This window comes from Puma concolor, chromosome B2 (genome assembly GCF_028749965.1).
Source record: "Puma concolor isolate L17-30 chromosome B2, mPumCon1.1.hap2, whole genome shotgun sequence".
NCBI classification, from domain to species: domain Eukaryota; kingdom Metazoa; phylum Chordata; class Mammalia; order Carnivora; family Felidae; genus Puma; species Puma concolor.
This window is the reverse complement of record NC_141671.1, coordinates 150,772,970-150,794,427: the sequence shown is the minus strand read 5'-3', so window position 1 is coordinate 150,794,427 and position 21,458 is coordinate 150,772,970. Positions and strand designations below refer to the sequence as shown.

General features: G+C 45.5%; 1 protein-coding gene and 1 pseudogene across 1 annotated transcript in view; both read left to right on the top strand.

The window, feature by feature from the left end:
• PDE10A (phosphodiesterase 10A) overlaps positions 1-21,458 on the top strand; it is a 625,228-nt gene that overhangs the window by 209,695 nt on the left and 394,075 nt on the right. The gene's annotated exons all lie outside the window — the stretch shown is intronic.
• On the top strand, positions 12,378-14,071 carry LOC112849254 (glutathione S-transferase kappa 1 pseudogene; annotated as a pseudogene).

Here is a 21,458-nt window from a genome sequence, read left to right as displayed (position 1 = left end):
AATAAATGAATTAACCCAAGCTAGCCTTTTATCAGTGGGAAACTCATTTAGAGCAGAAGCCTCTTTTCTTCTTTATTTTTAGTTTTGGCTATGTCCTCACCAAAATCACTAAACCTAGGATCTGAACTTTTCCAAAATGTGATCCATAGAAAGAAAAAAATAAACATTTGGAAATTAGAAGTACTTTCTAACTTCTAAAGTTTATACCGTTGAGAATATGGGAAGAAACAGTCAAGCAACGGGGAACACGTTGTCGTCACAAAACATAAGATCAACTTTTCAGACATTTCTGTCATAGCAACACGAGGCAAACGTCCTTCATTATTTCAGACGTGGAAACTTCTAAGAGGACTCGTAATGTTGACATGCATTGATTGCTTAAACAAATAAGAGAAATGATTCTTTTCGAGCACAAAAAGGATTATTTCTTCTGCCAAGAGGTAAGAGACCAGGTATGCATGAGCATATTTTAAAACAATCATTTGTGCCGTTTGAGTAGACAAACAGTGAGCAAAAGCTCACTGGTTTGAACCCGAAGGCATTTGAAATGAAAATTCGGAGTGTGGATACGTGTTTTCACAGATCATTTTGCCTATTGACTTAAGAAAAGGATCTGGCCGAGTGAAATGACAAGAACGAGTCTGCTGAAGGAATCACGTAACTGTGGGTAAAGAACTCCCTTCACTGATGTCTGTGAAAAGAGTGGTTTGGGGGCCAGATGCATTCCTACACCTTCGCATGTTGCAAGGCTGGAAGGGGTCGGCCTGTTTCACCGTGGGCGCCTCCAGACGCTAAAATTTTGCATCTTCTGAAATACCCTGACCTACAGATTTTCCCTCCATCACGAATTCTTGCTTCCCAGCAAAATGGAGCACAGACTTCCTCCCTTGTTACGCTAAAGAAAGAGTCCCAGCCTTTGTCCCCGGAAACCGGAAACTGTCTTCTCCTAAGTAGATTCGTTTGGGGAGTAAAGTTCCCATTCAAATATGTAATGAGACATGATGATAATCATTAGATCACAGAGCAGGGGAGGGACCCTGTGTACAAATGAAGACAGAGAGACCCAGAGAGGGAAAGTGGTGACCCAGGTAAGGCTGCACCCCTGGGGCTAAGCCGGTCCTCTTTACAGGTGAGACGGGAAGCTCGGAAAGACATAGAAAGCATCAGAGGACAGGGGGCTGAGGGCCGTCTCTAGAACTTCCGATGTGACACAGAAACTCAGACCTAGGAAGCAAAGGGTTGGGAGGAGGGGTTCAAGTTCTTGGGCTCTTTCCCTTATGTTCTAGGGCTTTGCTAGACGAGACAGGCGGACGTAAAAGCATTGAGGGCCATAAAAGGAGCATTTAGCCTAACTAGGCTGCATTTAATAACTGAAGCGCTTCTCCCTGGAGCTCTAGACGTAATCCCTGGAAAGCGGGGTAGTTTCCTTGCCGGACTTTCTTCAAACCATACAATGCTTTATTGTTCGCCTTGTCGCTGGGCCCAAAAGCATTTTGCATTGTTTCCATAAGATGTTATCAGGGTTAAACATTGTTTTAGTCTCGCGGAATTACGAACATTGCAGGCGGATCTTTTAAAGAAGCACTTCAAGCCCAATAACATACGTATGGTGAATATCCGCCGGGCCATGCTCTGTGGGCCTGTCCGCCCAGCCCCGGCCCTGTGCGGGTCACACGGGCTCAGTCCACGGCCGGTGGCCACTGGAGTTAGCCTGGGCGTGGCTGTGGTTAGGCCCCCGCGGTGTCCTCGTGCAGACAGGGCCGGGGGGTCCACAGACTCCCCCCCCCCCCCGGTGCTGCCACCAGCTTCTGAGCTGGAGCCTCACTGAGGCGGGGGAGGGGCGCAGGGCTTTCCAGATTCTCCTTTTGCTTCGTTTGCATTTGGTTTCTCTTTTTACACCGGAGATTTGATCCACGTGAGATCAGGATCTGGGAGTTACATTTTTTGCCATTTTCACAGATGTATTCCTTGTTTCCCTTGCAGAATTGTTGACCAACGTAGTAAGGTTGTTGGAGGAAATGAGTGGGAGTCGGCAGAAACCTCCACCAGGCCGCTGCCCCTCATCAGAAGGTGGCTGTCGGGCCTGGGGGTTCAGGGATGTGCCCGTGAGCCGGGCCTCGCTCCCGTCTGCAGGGCCCGGAGACATGTGGCCAGAGCCACACTGGTAGCCGTGAGGCTGCTGAGACCCCGCGGTGGCCAGCGCGTGTGGCCAGCTGACGGAACCATCTCTGGCCCCCGGGCCTTGCAGGGGCCACAGAGTGAAGCCGGTTCAACTCTCAGGTTTCTTTCACTCTGTGGTAACAGAGCGGCCCCTGTGGGGGTCCCTGGGGCTCCCCACAGTTCAATCAGTACAGAAGCAGCGTCTATTTGGGGTCCTGTCTTTCAGTCATAGGTCGTACTGGGCACGACAGACGGAAATAGTGACAAAACATGAGCCCTGCCCTTGACATCTCTGTCTGTAAATCAGATTCTGCCACCTGCACTGTGTCCCTCGGGGAGAACCGTGTCCCCCGGGGAGGACTGTGTCCCACGGGGAGCACAGGCCTCGGGCGAGGAGTGAGGGCACACCTTGCAGGCCTGTTGGTGGGGTTAGAGAGACCTGCAGGGGTGCGTGTGAGGGGGCCGTGTGCACCTGGGCTGGGGCGGCCAGCTCTTTCTGTTCCTCACTTAGCCCTTCCCCTGTGCTGAAGTCATGACATCAGTGGTTAGAGAATGAAGTGACATCCACGTGAAGTGACATCCTCCGAGGGGACACGGAGGACGGTGGAGAGGCCAGCTTGAAGGCTGGTAAACACCTTTAGAGCAGGGATGATGAACCCGGAGCCGTGACCCTGACACCCTCCTGGAAGGACAAGCTGTGTGTCCTGTGAACAGAGTCCAAAGTGACTCCATTGTTTCTAGGACGGAAACTCAGAGCATAGCTTCAAGCCCCTGAAACTTACATAGCTTCTTGAAATAGAAGGCTGCCTGTTACATATAAATTTCCATACAGAGAGCATTCTGGACGGATACAAGGAAAATGTGGTTTTATCTCGGCAGTGGATATGGTGATTGGGGGTTGGGAGGGAGACTAGCATTTTCCATGCAACACCTCTCTGTGTGTTTGTTTTCTTTTTTAACGAAGCAGATGTCCCTTGACGATTCCTAAGTCCCTGAGCGCTCAGAGATGTGACGCCATCTGATGTGACACTTTGATTCACTGTCAGTGGGCCCTCCTAGGGCTTGGGACTCTTTTCTAGTCCTGAGAAGAAAAGCTTACCTTTTTTTTTTTTTCTTTGTAATTCTGCATTTAGCTTTGCTTTGTTTTTATTTGGTAATATTTTTATTGTAATGTTCTCATGGAGATTGAAACTAAGATCTCGCCAGGATTCCTTTTTTGAGCAGAGAAATTGTTTTCTTCAGATGTTACTATATCTGTGAGTACTTTCTGGAATTATATCATAAGAAAAAATCAATCACATTATAGATTAAGGACAGTCTTTTCATCTACAAGGAGCTGGTGTCTGTAGAGTCCCCCACGATGCTTGAGGGTAGCGTGCTATGTGAATAGCTTGTTATATTTAGATCGCGCACACAAACTCACAAAGGCTGAAGTGCTAAGGAGTGGGCTGGATAGTTCTTAGAATAGAGCACGGAGGCCCCTTTCTCTTCTCAATTCTGTGTTAGAAAATGCTCTATAATCTTTGTTTAGATATGAGACACTCTGCTCACAGACAAACTTGCTAATGTTTTTACATTTTTATTTGAATGTGATTTCTATGATTATGTGCTTTCCAAGATTTTCACAGGGTATAGAAAAAAACTATTAGCAATTAAACTTTTGCTTAATTTTAGTTACACGCTTGGCAGCATATAGGGTATATCTAGCCAGAAGTCTGCATATACTCTTTTCTTTGGCAGAGAAAAAGGCAGGGATTCTAGCAACATGCATCACTGTTTAAATTAACCAATACAAATTACCACAAGCGCTATATCTCAACTTTTTCCTTTTTTGATACAGGTTATAGTTTCAACGGACCACCCCGTCGAGTCTAAAATTCATGTGCGTGGTTTGGCGGGGGCCAGACTCTGGCTATCAGATGGTGGAACCATCAGTTACTTGCGGGTATTTGCAATTTGACTTAATTAAAAGTAGATAACATTAAAAATGTAATTCCTCAGCTGGTTTGGCCACCTTTCAAGCACCTGGTAGCCCCCTATGATAGCCACACGTATGGGCAGCACAGATCTAGAACATTCCATCATCACAGAAAGTGCTACTGGGCAGCGTTAGTCTAGAATATACATACTTCATAAGCAGGGCTGAAGTGGAAATGTTTCCATGATACTTTTTAACTTGTAATGAAGAAAAAGACGCAGTTTCATGTAGATTCTTTGTGGACCAGAAACCAAAATACACGTACGAACTTGACAGTTTGCTTCGTACTGTTTTCACTTAGCATGTAACATACTTGCCTTTGTGGAACTCAGTGCCTGTGTGTTTTGTCTGGCTTTCATTTAGACAAAGGGAGGAAAGTGTGAGAATAACAAAGATGATTACACGGCCACAGTGTTTCTCTGGCTTCATATCGAAAAATCTGGTTCAAACGCGGACGCAGCAAGGCTTTGGGTGGGGTTAGTACGTTAACTGCCCTTCGCTGACGTTCAAGGAAAACTGATTTCACAGACCAGTCTGGACTCCCTATCTTTTTTCCCTGAGTACTCTTTGGATTTCTAGCCCTACGTTATCATTATTGACATATTTGTCATTTGTTTGTGACAGGTTAAGCTTCAAAAGTTCTTCGAAATACCACACGATAGGATTCTTCCCATAGGTGTTCTGACGCTATTAAGGCATAATCTTGCATTTCCCTACAAATATGGAAATGTTTGAGAGATAAATGAAGCAATGTTTATTTATTTTTGAGAGAGAGAGAGCGCACGAGTGGGGGAGATGCAGAGAGGCAGACAGAGGATCTGAGGCGGGCTCTGTGCTGACAGCAGAGAGCCTGACGCGGGGCTGGAACTCACCAACCGTGAGATCATGACCCGACCCAAAGTCGGATGCTCAGTCGACTGAGCCACCCGGGTGCCCCAAGTGAGCACATTTAAAACAAATGACTACCTTATACCACATACCAAAATTACCCCAAAATAGATCAAAGGCCTTAATGTAAAAGCTAAAACTATAAAGCCCTTAGAAGAAACATAGATGTAAACTGTATGGCTTCAGTATAGACAATGCTTTCCTACATAGGACAGTGAAAGCACAGACGTCGAGGGAACAAACGGAAACCAGGCCTCATCAAAATCAAAGATGTTTGTACTTCAAAGCACATTATCACAATGAGAAGACCAACCCACAGGTGCGAGGACATATTTGCAAACCACAGGATCTACTGCCTGGAATATATAAAGAGCTCTTGGACTCAACAATAAAAGGACAAATGGTTAGTAGTTAAAAATGAATAGATATTTCTCTCAGGAAGACATACAAATAAATGGCCAACAGACACATGAAAAGATGCTCAACACCGTTAGTCACTAGGTAAGTGCAAATCAAAATCACCATGAGACACTCCTTCGTACCCATTAGGATGGTTAACATGAAATATACAGGCATCAGATGCCAGGAAGGACGTGGAAAAATTGGAACCCCTTGTGCACCATTGATGGGAAAGGAAAAATGGTGCGGCCACTACGGAAAACAGTGTGGCAGTTTCTCGAAGAGTTAAACATACAGACACCCTATGGCCTCCCAGTCCCACCAGTAAATATATACCCAAGACCATTGAAATTGTGCATTCACGTGAAAACTCATATTGGAGCGTTGATAGGAGTAATGGGAGAATAGCACCAAAGTGGAAACAGCCCAAATGTCTATCTACCGATAGATAGAGCAACAAAATGGCGTATGTTCACACCATGGAACATGGTTATTCAGCCATAAAAAGGAGGAAGCACCGATAACATGCTGCAACATGGATGAGCCTTAAGAAGACCATGCCAAGCGAAAGAAGCCCGTCACAGTGACCACCCACTGCGTGATTCCACTTACATGAAGGGCCTGGGGTGGGCGGAGCCACAGAGACGGACGTAGGCGAATGATTGCCAGGAGCTGGGCACAGAACGGACAGAGAGTGAATTCTCACCGGTGTGGCCTTTCCCTTGGGGGTGAGGCATGTTCTGGAAGTAGATGGTGGTAATGGCCACACAGCCTTGGGAGTGTACGGACCCCACTGAATAAGGTGCGCTTTTAAAGGGTGCGTCTGATGCTCTGTAGGCATATATTATATCCCGATCAGATATTTTATTTTTTATTTATTTTTTAAATGTTTGTTTTTGAGAGAGAGAGAGAGAGAGAGAGACAGAGCACAAGCGGGGAGGGGCAGAGAGAGAGGGAGACCCAGAATCGAAAGCAGGATCTAGGCTCTGAGCTGTCAGCACAGAGCCCGACGCGGGGCTCGAACCCACGGACCGCGAGACGGTGACCTGAGCCGAAGTCGGACGCTCAACCGACTGAACCACCCAGGTGCCCCGCAATCAAATATTCTAAAATAAATGTACATTTACATGGACATAATTCTTGGTTTCTCTCTGTGACCCCTTAAGCTCATAACAAGTCATTTGTTTGCAGGGCCATCTGACCCAACAGAGGGAAAGAATCTGAGCACAAGTGGCAGAACGTAAGGAGAGGTGTTTTTGGGTAGAAGGCATCTCTTTTCGCTTGAGCTAAAACTGAAAATTAGAAGTAGAGTGTGCTGTTTGTGAACCAGCCAATTCAATTATAAAACAACGAGAAGTTTGAAAGACTCGAGTAGTTAGCATCTTTTTAAGTCAAAATTGCCTGTTATGTAATCTTTCAACGGCTGCACAGAAGAGCCCTGAGTCACATAGCGTTCCCACACGTGTCCAAAGTTTGAAATAAATGGAATGATTCTGTGTGCCCTGGCCAACCGTGAAGCACATTTATTTCCATTTCTTCGTCTCCACCTTTGCATCTGTGTTTAAATACCCCCGTGCCTACAGGTCTGGTGACTTCATTTCCTGGGTTCTATAAAATCCCAGCCCGGACACACAGCTTGCAGGAAGTGGTTTTCCACATGACATGTAAACAGTAAGAAAGAGGGCATAAAAAAATAAACAACCCGACTAGTTTGCAGAACACAATTGCATGCAGAATTGACCTTAATTTGCAGACGCCTTTGGATTATCTGCTGGGGTTTCCAGGCCACTGTCTACACTTTCTGTGGGGCTTTCCAGCTGGGCACGAAACCAAATTAACAAACCAGACTTCAAACAAGGCTCTTCTGAGGCCCTGTAAGCAACGTGTTAGTAGGTACCATAAGCATATACAAGGATGAACCTGCCTGACACTCTCACCCAGGATTGTACTGCAGAGACAGTGGCCACGGGGACGGGGACTGTACAATAAGGTAGAGGGACAGGTGCCAGCAGTTAGGAACTAAGGACAGGTGTGTGGCCGTTTACCTACTGGGATTTTACTGACGTTGTCTTTAAAAATATTTTCTGGTGCTTTCAGAGGAGATGTTTTAGGAAACTAAACTAGATTTTTATGTTTTTCAGTTTTATTTATTTGTTTTGAAAGAGAGAGAGCACAAGTGGGGTAGGGGCCGAGGGGGGGGGGAGAGAGAGAATCCCAAGCGGGCTCGGCACTGTCAGCGTGGAGCCCGAAGTGGGGCTCGAACTCACAAACCATGAGATCGTGACCTGAGCCGGAATCTAGAGTCGGAGGCTTAACTGACTGAGCCACCCAGGTGCCCCTAAACTAGATTTTTCAAACCAAAAGCAGAAAGTTTTCAACAAACTTCACTGTTTAAATTAATGGCCATAGAATATTTTTAAATTTTTTTTTCAACGTTTTTTATTTATTTTGGGACAGAGAGAGACAGAGCATGAACGGGGGAGGGGCAGAGAGAGAGGGAGACACAGAATCGGAAACAGGCTCCAGGCTCTGAGCCATCAGCCCAGAGCCCGACACGGGGCTCAAACTCACGGACTGCGAGATGGTGACCTGGCTGAAGTCGGACGCTTAACCGACTGCGCCACCCAGGTGCCCCGGCCATAGAATATTTTTAAAAGGCTGTATCTGGGGCGCCTGGGTGGCTCAGTCGGTTAAGCGGCCGACTTCGGCTCAGGTCATGATCTCACGGTCCGTGAGTTCGAGCCCCTGTCGGGCTCTGTGCTGACAGCTCAGAGCCTGGAGCCTGTTTCAGATTCTGTGTCTCCCTCTCTCTGACCGTCCCCTGTTGATGCTCTGTCTCTCCCTGTCTCAAAAATAAATAAAACGTTAAAAAAAAAAATTAAAAAAAAAAAAAAAGGCTGTATCTAAACTCTGTAGATTTTCCCAAAGGGATAGTAATCACAGTAATATTGCCTCATCTACAGGGCTTGATTTTTTTTTTTTTTTTTGCAAACAGATTTTTGGCACTAGAATATATTAAAACCAGTATGATTTCCTAAATTGGTTTGTAATGATACCTCTCATTTCTTGAGCGCATCTGAGGAAAATGCTAATATTCCTTCTTTTCCAGGTGGTAGAACTGAGATTCAAAATGATAAGTAAAATGCCCAAAGACAACCGCTAAGAATCAAAGCAGAGATTCGGATCCCAGGTCTTCCCCTGGCACAGCCCAAACGTTTAATCCCCCTGCCGCACTGTTCCAACCACAGGTTTTCTCCTACAGTCTATGCTGACCTGGATTTTGTCACATAAAGGCAGCATTTCAAGGTAGTCAGGCACGCTGTTAACGCACTCCGCCATGCGCTTACTGAGGGGGATCTCGGGCCTCAGTTTCTTCATGTATAATATGGGGAGTAATGAAATGGAAGTTATTATTTCTACCTTCCGATTGTCGTCAAGCTGCATTGCTCCCAGAACAGCACTGGACCATAGACGCATTCATTCAGACGTAGCTGTTACTGTGGGCCAAAGGTTTTCTGTGCCTCCAGCTCAAGGTCAGACCAGGTAGAATGCGCAGTGCTGAAACATTTGTGTCCTTCAGTGCAAGTCTGAGTAACACAAAGCCACTTAAGTAGGCCTGGATGCTACTCTTTAAAACTGTATGATGGGGGCGCCCCGGGGGGCTCAGTCGGTAAAGCATCTGACTTCAGCTCAGGTCATGATCTCGCAGTTCGTGAGTTCGAGCCCTGCTTCGAGTTCTGTGCTGATGGCTTGGAGCCTGGAGCCTGCTGCGGGTTCTGTGTCTCCTTCTCTCTGCCCCTCCCTCGCTTGTGCTCAGTCTCTCTCTCTCTCAAAAATAAATAAACGTTACAAAAAATAGTAAAACCTTATTGTTTGGCTAGACAGATAGGGCAGAAAAATAGGAAATGAATAGCAATATAAAATATTTGAACAAAATCCCCCAAATACAAGAACTCTCACAGTGGGATTTTCAGGAGAAAAACATTTTGGCGATGTCTTTAAGGAAAGAAGAAACAGGTGAGCCGATGGCCCTCTGGAGAGTGGCTGACCAATAGTGTGAATACTGGGCTGGGGGGGTGGGGGGAGGGACCGCGGACACGCCGTCCTCCAGTAACTGTGCAAACGTCCCAGCTGCTAATGAGCGCTGTGTCCTACAAATCCTGATCACATATGGGTCAGTGAGTCACCAGATTTTAGACCAAGCCTTGTGTTCGTCTGTGGCCAATTTTTGGCATAAACAATTTCCTTTATTCTCATTCCCAGACTTTAAAAGTTTTTGTCATTGCTGGAGTAGGTTCCTTTTTTCTTTTGTTTTCCCTCCTTCCCCTTTTCTTTGTCCTTTTCCTTCCTTGCTCCTTTCCTTCCTTCTTACTCTCTGTTGTGTGCAAGACCTTGGGGGAATCTCCATGTCTGAAACATTCGCAGCAGGAGTGTGGGACACCCGCTGTTGGGGAGAGAGGGACACTGTCCCCAGAGCTGGCTGAGAAAGCTGAATATAGGCCACGTAGAAAAGGGTGCTAATTATTTGCCTGAGAACAATTATGGGTGAGTGACAGAGCTTTTCCCAGTCTAAAGTGACAGAAGAAAAAGAATGCATAGTGAAATTTTCACAGAGTGATACTTACAGACTAGCAGTTGCTGTATGTCTGTGTTCTAATTCACTGAATTTGCAAGGATCCATTGTGTGATGTGACTGTAAAACATAGTTACAGAACAGGTTTACAAAACTGGAAATTGGCTTTCTCGTGTCTCCCCCAGCCCCACCATCTTTTCTTTAAAATGTTTCTGAACTCGAAACATCTGGTAACCACTGATCGTGAGTGGTAATGAACCTTTAAAAAGGTGTTATTTAGAAAGGCCACACGCTGGATTTCCACGAGGGGTGGAAGCAGATGGTCATTGACTAGGCACACAGCTACTTCCGGTCACTGACCGTAGTTCTGGCCACACAGCGGATGTATTGTTTAAATATTTATAGGGGCGTCTGGGTGGCTCAGTCGGTTAAGCATCCGACTGTAGATTTTGGCCCAGGTCGTGATCTCGCAGTTCCTGAGTTCGGGCCCCATATTGGGCCCCATGCTGGTAGTGTGGAGCCTGCTTAGAATTCTTCCTCTCTGCCCCTCCCCAGCTCTCTCTTTCTCTCTCTCAAAGTTAATATATAAACTTTAAAGAGAAAGTTAAAAAAATGAACAAAATATTGATATGATAGTTTACATCTCATTTTTCTTTGAAAAAAATGATATTTTGTTAACTGCTGTATTAATCATAGCAGATATAATAACATGCATATGGCTTATAATTACATATTAATTATTCGCATCAAAACACCAAGCTTTTTATGTTTATAATAACGGAGCCTGCTTTTTTAATCTGCTATTTTTAAGCATCTAGTTGTGACATGATATCTTAACCTCATGTTGACCATTTTGAATCTAAAGAAAAAGCCAGAGGCGCCTGGGTGGCTCATTTGGTTAAGTGTCCGACTCTTGGTTTCAGCTCAGGTCATGATCTCACAGTCTGTGGGATCAAGCCCCACGGCAGGCTCTGTGCTGAGAGCATAGAGGCTGCTTGGGATTGTCTCTCTCCTTCTCTCTCTGCCCCTCCCCTGCATTCTCTCTCTCTGTCTCTACATCAATAAAGAAACATTTTTTTTTTAAATTTTTTTTTTTCAACGTTTATTTATTTTTGGGACAGAGAGAGAGAGAGACAGAGCATGAACGGGGGAGGGGCAGAGAGAGAGGGAGACACAGAATCGGAAACAGGCTCCAGGCTCTGAGCCATCAGCCCAGAGCCCGACGCGGGGCTCGAACTCACGGACCGCGAGATCGTGACCTGGCTGAAGTCGGACGCTTAACCGACTGCGCCACCCAGGCGCCCCAGTAAAGAAACATTTTAAAAAATAACAACAAAAAAGAAAAAACCAGACTCGTATATCAAGCAAAACTAAGGGGAAATTGAAAAACATTCTTACAAAATTATGAAGGACCCAGCAGAGATCTTGCCGGTGACCCGCTGACAGAGTAAAGAATAGTAACTGATGGGGGAATTATTATCTGATACCGTTCCCCTGACTTCCCAAGGTCATTACTTGACTTACTTCGTGTGTGTGAATTTCTGGGGCATTTACATTTTCTAGCTGCAGTGGGAAATGTAACGTCCCTTCTTACCTTCCTGTGTTTTCAGTCATCTCTATGAGATTGAGCGTAAACTTTTTGGGGCAGACCAGAAATGGGCTTTGAGGCCAACTGGCCCCGTGCAGATCCCAAACCCACAACCTCCCAAACCCTGGGCCCCTGCCCCGTGGCTTGCCAGCTGTGGGACCTGGGACAAGTCCCTAAATTTCTGTGAACTCAATGATCTCACCTTTAAAATGATCATGATAATGCCCGTTTTAAAGGATTAGATAAAAATGGGGCACAATCAGAGGGCACAAGTGTTAGCCCTTAATCTCCCTCCAGTCTGGGAGGCCCCCCTATTTTATTCTTTTGAATGCATCCAGCAAGATGCTTAGCATACACGCTTCCCTCAGTCGTCGTTCAATAATATTTATTGGAAACCGGTGAGCAGGTATAATGAGTGAAGCGTGGGGAGGAGATCAACAGACCTGGCCCAGGCCAACTAAACAGCCGTGTGATGTAGGAAACGTACCCAGGCCTTAACTTTCTCATCTTTAAAGTGGGGCAGTCTAATGAATAATTGCTTGAAGTAGAAAGGGAAGGATGCCGGAAGGGAAGAAGGTAGAGGAAGAAGGAGGAAGGAAGCCAAGGTTGAAATAAATGCTTTCGATGAACCGTGAGTCCTGAGAAGACAAAAGCCATGCGTGTTTCTAATCCAGAACGTGGCCACAGAGAAGAGTTAATTCATATGGAACTGTTTGCTTCTAAGTTAGGTTACATCATTCAAAATAAAGGAAAGAAACATTAGAATACGTTTTTCTAAAGGGAGCAACGTGATGGTGCGAACCAATGCCCTTGGGAAATCCAGTGGCCGCGTCTGGCACAAAGGCAAAGCCACGGATCAGCTGACCGTGTCCACGGCAGGCTTGAGCTTGGAGATGCACTGGGCACGCCGGGAGCGCTCATGAAATGTCAGTTATGATGACGGTACTAATAATTACAACATCAGTTATACATATTTTATATATATAGTTAGACTTATAATACCAGTGTCATTACCATCACCCTGCTGGCTGGGATACACAAACACTCTCATTCTATTAAATATACAGTGCATCGTAAATTGCCCCTTTATATGTAATAAGACGCCTCCTGGAAATAAAGTTTGAGTAGAGAGCACTTAGGAACCTTAGAACTTCACAGTAAAGAACTGGATGAAAAGTGCCCACTGACAAAGCAAAGAAACAAGTTCGAACCTTGTAGAGTCAGTAGCAGATGGGACGCCGAAGGATGGTGACGAATATCCGGGGGGAAGCGCAATCCTCGCGCATGTTTTTTCTTTAACGTTGGCATTGGCGCAGCAGCCAATTCCACGTTTGGGAGCAACTAGCTTGGAAATGAGTTTCGAGGAATCAGCAGGCGGAGGTGCGAGCCGGGAGTTCTCCCCGCGGCCGCAGGGAGCGGCCCAGGGACCGGCTGGGGGACTGGCTGGCCTTCTGCTCATTTGCTCCGGGCTGGGAGACAGTGGAGGAAGAATGAATGAAATCACAGTTAAACTCCAGCCAGGGATAGGAAGCGTGTGCTGCTGCGGCCTGGGGCCTCTGCTGTGCCCCCTTGGAGGTCCTCTGTGCCGCACTGTCCCCTGCGCCTGGCTGGAGGGCCTGTGCTGATAGAAACTTCGGGAACATCAACCTGCGGTTATGCCCGAGTCTCATCACAGCACTCATGGAAGATGAAAACAAGCCACCAGCTCTGCTTCCCTGCAAAGCCCAACCCCCAGAAATGACGTCAGGCTCCCCAGGCGGCGTGTCCAGCCTCCCGTCCAGTCCCCCAAGGATTTCTTCTCTGTGATCCTTGAAAAAGAAAGTTTATCGGCCATGCGATCCCTCGCCACTGTGAAGCTGGAGCCCCCGGAGATGCTGAGAAGGCGTCCAGGGAGCTGTGGGTGCGCGTCTGGCCACGGGATGAAGAACCACGGAGACCCAGAGCATCCTGGCCGCTGCAGAGAAGGCTGGCGCCTCTATAGAACCTGCCCGGGGACTTCTGGAGATGATCTCGACACCAAAGGTGAAGAGGGAGCTGGAGGAGACCGCGAGGCAGCCCGCAAATACGGGGCCTTTGGGCTGCCCGTCCGCCTGGCGCATCTGGATGGCCAAAGCCATGTGCTGTTGGGCTCGGCCTGGATGGAACACTGGGACACCGGCCGGGAGAGAAGCCATAAATGCCAGACTTTAAGGATGGGCAAGGGGAAACAAACTACCGCAATCAAACAGCAGACCGTGTGCTTACCCTTCTTCCACCTTGTGACACTAGGAGTCTGGTTTCCCTGTCTGACAGAGGCTCCTCTGTGGCCCTGGGGACGCCGGGGAGGGGGCTGTGTGGGACACCCTCTGCCTTTAGTCTCATGGCTGCTCTTACTTCCGTGCCTCACAGATGCCTTTCAAGAGCCCCAAGCTCTGCGTCCCCCAGAATAAGCCTAATGCCATCAGGCGTAAAAAATATATCACACCCCAAGATGAGAAAGCTTTGTGACTGGGCAACTCTTGCTGTATTGACTGTACATGGAAAGAGAAGGAAGTAAAATAACTTAAGGGGTGTCTTGTCTTTGGTCCTTAAAAAGAAAACATTTCTAGAGAAGAGTCATGGGGTTAGATCGCATACGATTCATTCTAGAATCAGAATCCCTTTAGGTTCAAAAATAAAAAACTGAAATTAGGGGCGCCTGGGTGGCTCAGTAGGTTAAGCGTCCGACTTCAGCTCAGGTCACGATCTCGCGGTCCGTGAGTTCGAGCCCCGCGTCGGGCTCTGGGCTGATGGCTTGGAGCCTGGAGCCTGTTTCTGATTCTGTGTCTCCCTTTCTCTCTGCCCCTCCCCCGTTCATGCTCTGTCTCTCTCTGTCTCAAAAATAAATAAACGTTAAAAAAAAAATTAAAAAAAACCCTGAAATTAGCATTGGTTGGACACGTTGATTTTTATCAATATTTGCAATTGAGCACAAAATGATTTTATATGAGGCGAAACAGAAACAGTATTTCTTCCCAGATGTGGTTTAGAGCTCACCTTTCAGCCCACCTCAAGTATAGTTTAGTAAACATGAAAAAGATGAGAGTAGAAAAGTAATTAAAGCCACCACAGAGGCCCAGGGACCTACATGATCTGGGCACTTCACAAACTGCTCTGGGTGTAATTGTCCACACTTTCAGTGAGGAGATTGGACTAGGTCACCTTCAGGGAAGGTCTTTTCAGACGTGGCTATTTCATGATCTATCCGATAGGTGAAGAACTCTGCCGGCTGCGAGTGGTCTTTGGAAACCCATGAACAAGGCGATGCGTTGTGGCATGCTGATCCCTAATACTCTTTTCTTCACCTTGGGAGTGGGTTTGCGCCTTTGGGGCCACGTTGTCACAGAGCGGAAGGAGACAAACCGAGGTCTTAGAGAGCCCGTCGCTTCTCTCCTTGCGAAAAAGGCAACGCACCATGTGCCCGGCCCCAGTGAGGGATGGTTTGGCCCTGAAAAGTGGGCAGGTCCTCACTTGGCCGGACCCCATCCTCTCATGCCAAGTGAGAATCCATGGATTCAAGATGTCCCCGCACCTTTATTCCTTGCATTGCATTTGTCATGCATCACGACGCTCACCTCTGTCAGGAAGTAGCCTGGGACACTTGAATACCATCTAAGGTTATTAAAAACACCCCAAAGTCTGCATGAAACACTTTGTTCTGTGTCCCATCTTCTTTCTAAAATGTATTTTTGGACATGTCCCAAAAAGTTTCCCCCCCTTCACCTGGGCAGAACTGCCCGAATGACGAGGTCTCACAGCCGCTGCGGGCATCACGGAATTGTCCCCGTCTCGAGAAGCAGGCACGGGGTTCCCAGGGCCCCTTTCTCTCGCCAGCGGCCAGCACACCGTGGGCATCACATCACACCGTCTGCTCAGACATCTGCACTTACAGCAACTTAAGCCTGTCTGGTATCTTTTCATTTTGCTGTAAGTAAATGAATGTTTTCCAAACCTCACGACATGGTAAGGGGAAGTCGCACCAGACTTCAAGGCAACAAATGCCATGCCTCACTAGAATAAGGGACTGAGGTGCAGACCTTGAGTAAACCAGATCGGGCAACAAGGTTGGCGATGCACGAACCTTCTGAAAGAGCCTCGTCAAAGAAACAATACACATGAAGGTTCAATTTCCTGCCATTTTTTAGGGATTTTTCCTCTGGAGAACTACAAATGCGCCTGAAAATGATTAGAAACCAGGGGCACCTGGGTGGCTCAGTTGGTTGAGCGTCCAGCTTCAGTTCAGGTCATGATCTCTCGGTTCATGGTTTCGAGCCCCGTGTTGGGCTCTGTGCTGAGAGCTTGGAGCCTGGAACCTGCTTCCCATTCTGTGTCTCCCTCTCTCTCTGCTCCTCCCCTGCTTGTGTGCCCTCTCTCTCAAAAATAAATAAACATTAAAAAAAATTAGAAATCAAAATAAGCATATCATTTTTTCAGAAGAAAAATCAACCTTATAAACTTGCTAATTCCCTTTAAATTATTTTATAAATCAGTATTCCAATAAACATATGAAAATTATTTTTATTTATTATTTTTTAAATTTTTTTTAACGTTTTTATTTATTTTTGAGACAGAGACAGAGCATGAACGGGGGAGGGGCAGAGAGAGAGGGAGACACAGAATCGGAAGCAGGCTCCAGGCTCTGAGCCATCAGCCCAGAGCCCGACGCGGGGCTCGAACTCACGGACCGCGAGATCATGACCTGAGCCGAAGTCGGACGCTTAACCGACTGAGCCACCCAGGCGCCCCTGAAAATTATTTTTAAGAAGATAAGGTGATTCTAAAGCTCACATGGCAAAATAAATACGTTGAAAGTTGCCCTACAGAAATAAAACCTCAGTAATTAAAACCACGATAAAGGCATATGATACACCTAATTCAGTGCAGGAGAATAGAAAGTCCAGAAGTAGGCCCAAACACATGAGAGAATTTTGTATCCCCTGAATGGACTGGTCAATAAATGGTATCAGAAAATATTGCTGGGGCGCCTGGCTGGCTCACTTAGTTAAGTATCCGACTTCAGCTCAGGTCATGTTCTCTCGGTTCGTGGTTTCGAGCCCCACGTAAGGCTCCGTGCTGACAGCTTGGAGTCTGGAACCTGCTTCGCATTCTGTGTCTCCCTCTCTCTGCTCCTCCCCCACTCACACTCTGTCTCTCTCTCTCAAGAATAAATATGTTTTAAAAAATTTTTAAAGAAAATATTGTTGCCATCTAGAAAAAACCCGTACATGGATCTATATTTCATGCTGCACCTCAGGATAAATCCCAAATGAATAAAAGATTTAAATTAAAAAAAAAGTCATCAAAACTCTAGAAGAAATATAAGAATTCTTTTATAAATGCAGCAAAGTAATGGCCTTTCTAACTGTATTTGAAAATTCAGAAGGCATGATTCCAAAACCAGACAGAGACCCCACTGAAAAGGAGAACTATAGACCAATTTCCCTGATGAACATGGATGCAAAAATCCTCAACAAGATATTAGCCAACCGGATCCAACAATACATTAAAAAAATTATTCACCACGACCAAGTGGGATTTTTACCTGGGATGTAGGGCTGGTTCAATATCCACAAAACAATTAATGTGATTCATCACGTCAATAAAAGAAAGGACAAGAACCATATGATCCTCTCAGTAGATGCAGAGAAAGCATTTGACAAAATACAGCATCCTTTCTTGATAAAAACCCTCAAGAAAGTAGGAATAGAAGGATCATACCTCAAGATGATAAAAACCATATACGAGCAAGCCAACGCTAATATCATCCTCAATGGGGAAAAATTGAGAGCTTTCCCCTAAGGTCAGGAACAAGACAGGGATGTCCACTCTCGACACTGTTATTCAACATAGTATTGGAAGGCTTGGCACTCTGCAATCAGACGACACAAAGAAATAAATGGCATCCAAATCGGCCAGGAGGAAGTAAAACTTTCACTCTTCACAGATGACATGATACTCTACATGGAAAACCCAAAAGATTCCACCAAAAAACTTCTAGAACTGATTCATGAATTCAGCAAAGTTGCAGGATAGAAAATCAATGCACAGAAATCAGTTGCATTCCTATACACCAACAATGAAGCAACAGAAAGAGAAATCAAGGAATTGATCCCATTTATAGTTGCACCAAAAACCATAAAATACCTAGGAATAAATCTAACCAAAGAGGTGAAAAATCTATACACTGAAAACTATAGAAAGCTTATGAAAGAAATTGAAGAAGACACAAAGAAATGGAAAAAGATTCCATGCTCCTGGATAGGAAGAACAAATATCGGTAAGATGTCGATACTACCCAAAGCAATCTACATATTCAATCCTATCAAAGTAACACCAGCATTCTTCACAGAGCTAGAACAAATAATCCTAAATTTTGTATGGAACCAGAAAAGACCCCGAAGGGCCAAAGCAATCTTGAAAAAGGAAACCAAAGCAGGAGGCCTCACAATCCCAGACCTCAAGCTATACTACAAAGCTGTAATCATCAAGACAGTATGGTACTGGCACAAGAACAGACACTCAGATCAATGGAATAGAATAGAGAACCCAGAAATGGACCCACAAACATATGGGAAACTAATCTTTGACAAAGCAGGAAGAATATCCAATGGAATAAAGACAGTCTCTTCAGCAAGTGGTGCTGGGAAAACTGGACAGCAAAATGCAGAAGAATGAACCTGGACCACTTTCTTACGCCAAACACAAAAATAAACTCAAAGTGGATGAAAGACCTCAATGTAAGACAGGAAGCCATCAAAATCCTCGAGGAGAAAGCAGGCAAAAACCTCTTTGATCTTGCCTGAAGCACCTTCTTACTCAACATGTCTCGGGAGGCAAGGGAAACAAAGGCAAAAATGAACTACTGGGACCTCATCAAAATAAAAACCTTCTGCACAGTGAAGGAAACAATCAGCAAAACTAAAAGGCAACCGACAGAATGGGAGAAGATATTTGCAAATGACATATCAGATAAAGGGTTAGTATCCAAAATCTACAAAGAACTTCTCAAACTCAACACCCAAAAACCAAATAATTTGGTGAAGAAATGGGCGAAAGACATGAATAGACACTTCTCCAAGGAAGACATGCAGATGGCCAACCGACACATGAAAAAATGCTCCACATCACTCATCATCAGGGAAACACAAATCAAAACCACGTTGAGATACCACCTGACACCTGGCAGAATGGCTAACATGAACAACTCAGGCAACAACAGAGGTTGGCGAGGATGCGGAGAGAGAGGATCTCTTTTGCACTGTTGGTGGGAATGCAAGCTGGTGCAGCCGCTCTGGAAAACAGTATGGAGGTTCGTCAAAAAACTAAAACTAGAACTACTCTACGACCCAGCAATTGCACTACTAGGCATTTATCCAAGGGATACAGGTGTGCTGTTTCGAAGGGACACATGCAACCCCCATGTTTATAGCAGCACTATCGACAATAGCCAAAGTATGAAAAGAGCCCCAATGTCCATTGATGGATGAGTGGAGAAAGAAAATGTGGTTTATATATACAATGGAGTATTACTCGGCAATCAAAAGGAATGAAATCTTGCCATTGGCAACTATGTGGATGGAACTGGAGGGTATTATGCTAAGTGAAATTAGAGAAAGACAAAAATCATATGACTTCACTCATAGGAGGACTTTAAGAGGCAAAACAGATGAACATAAGGGAAGGGAAACAAAAATAATATAAAACCAAGGAGAGGGACAAAACAAAAGAAACTCATAAATCTGGAGAACAAACTGAGGGTTGCTGGAGGGGTTGTGGGAGGGGGGATGGGCTAAATGGGTAAGGGGCATTAAGGAATTTACTCCTGAAATCATTGCTTCACTACTACTAACTGATTTGGATGTAAATCTTAAAAAATAAAAAAATAAAGTTAAATTATATTAAAAAAAAGAAGAGGCATGAAAGGTATGATTGATATATTTAACTTTGTTTAAAAAGAGAACTCGTCCAATACACTATAACCAGGTGTCTGTCAGCGCAGAGCCCTGCTCAGGGCTCGAACTCACGAACCATGAGATCATGACCTGAGCCGAAATCAAGAGTCAGACACAACCGACCACGCCACCCAGGAGCCCCTGAGTAGCTTTAAACCACCTGCCGCATGTGCCAATTCACTGTGACGTTGTCCCCAGCAGCAGAGACTAGAAACAACCTAAATGCCCACCAGGGTGGAACTGAAAGTTTGCTCTGTCCAGCCACCTGCCCCTCCCCATTGTTACAAAAGGAGTGAAGTCTACATATTGAATCGGAAAGATCTCAAAGATGTGTTATTACGAGACAAATCTACAGTGCTCAACTTTGTGTTGTAACAGAGGGAAGCACATATTCGTATTTGCTTAGATCTGCATAAAAATCTGGAAGGAGACAAAAAAGAAAGCAGTGACTGTGCTCAGCTCTTCGGGGGTAGTGGGTAGTAATGGTGAATGGATGGGAGGTGAGCTGTTCATATGTGACTTCTTATCATTTTTTTTGAACACTGTGAATGCATAACCTCTCAAAAACTAAGCAAACATTTTTAAAGTAGGAAATCTGCTGGAGAAAAGTGCTTCTGGACATCTTTATCCTCCCCAAAGAACTTACCCAGTCTTTTTTTATATTGATTTTTAAAAAATTATTTCCCCAACATTTCTAGCATATCATTATTTGAGTCATTGGGGGTTCCATCCAGGGCTGGGCTTCTCTAGAATGCCGAGTTCACGTTCCTCCTTGGAACTTGCCACCAGACAGGAACTCCCAACACCGTGCAAAGTCCATCCCAGATGTGCACAGCCACAGTGCCTGGGGGTGGGGGGGGGGCGCTCTCCACGTCCTCTGTCTCCATCAGCGAGCGCCACATGGAGTTACGTGGCCAGCTGTCCTGCCTCTTCCAGATGAGTGGCATTTCCCTGTCTCCTGGGGTAGCTCCATTCATTCCCTTTACCCTACTGTTCTGTAGTTTAAATCACTGTTTATCAGCCATGCCTCCAAATTACTAGGTAAAGAACAGCTTTGAAGCTTGTTTGATAATGAAGACTAGACACCCCGCTTTTTGCACTGTGTTTTAAGGAAAAGAGTGATTCTAATAGCAGTGTCTTTGAGTGATGGTAGAATGACATTTATGGAGAGAAGTCTTCGGAGAAAGACTTGTTTAAACACACAGAGCTTGCTCCTGAGATGCCCAGTCATGTGATCGTTTCAGAGCCCTCATTTCCCCAGGCCAACGGTTTATGTTGCGAGTCTTACGAGTAAGTTTAATTAAGCACTTGAAAGGTGGTAACTTGTAATTACTATTTCACAATATGGTGAGAGTCAGGACCCTGTTAGCATGAAATAATAATTGCTAGTAAGCGATTTCATTAAAAGTGCGGCTTTTCATGAGCCAGCACAGAAACACTCAGGACCTGGACCTTCTGAGCACGGTCCCCGTGGGGGGCGGGGCAGGGGGCGGGGGGATGCGCTGCATGTCAGTTTCATCTGGTTTCCTGTGAACAGAGGACATGAGTACATCCTAAGAGAAGCTTTCTAGAAAAAGAAAAATAGTTATGGGAATTTATTTCTGCTCTGTCCTATCACATCCCGCGTGGAGAGTGGAGGGAACTGTGTCTTTTTTCTTACGTTCTTTCATACCTAAAGTAGAGGAAGAACATGTCTAAGACATGGATGTGGTCCTTTTCTGCCACCACTCCTAGCTTGTGGGTTCACATTGAAACCAACAAAAATCACACAAGTATTTTCAATGAGATTTTGGGGGGGGGGGCGGGTAGGGCATGGGGATCTTTATTCTTTTTATTTCAGCTTCCTTGAGGCATAATTGATGAATAAAATTGTACAACATTTAAAGTGAACCGTGTGGCGAT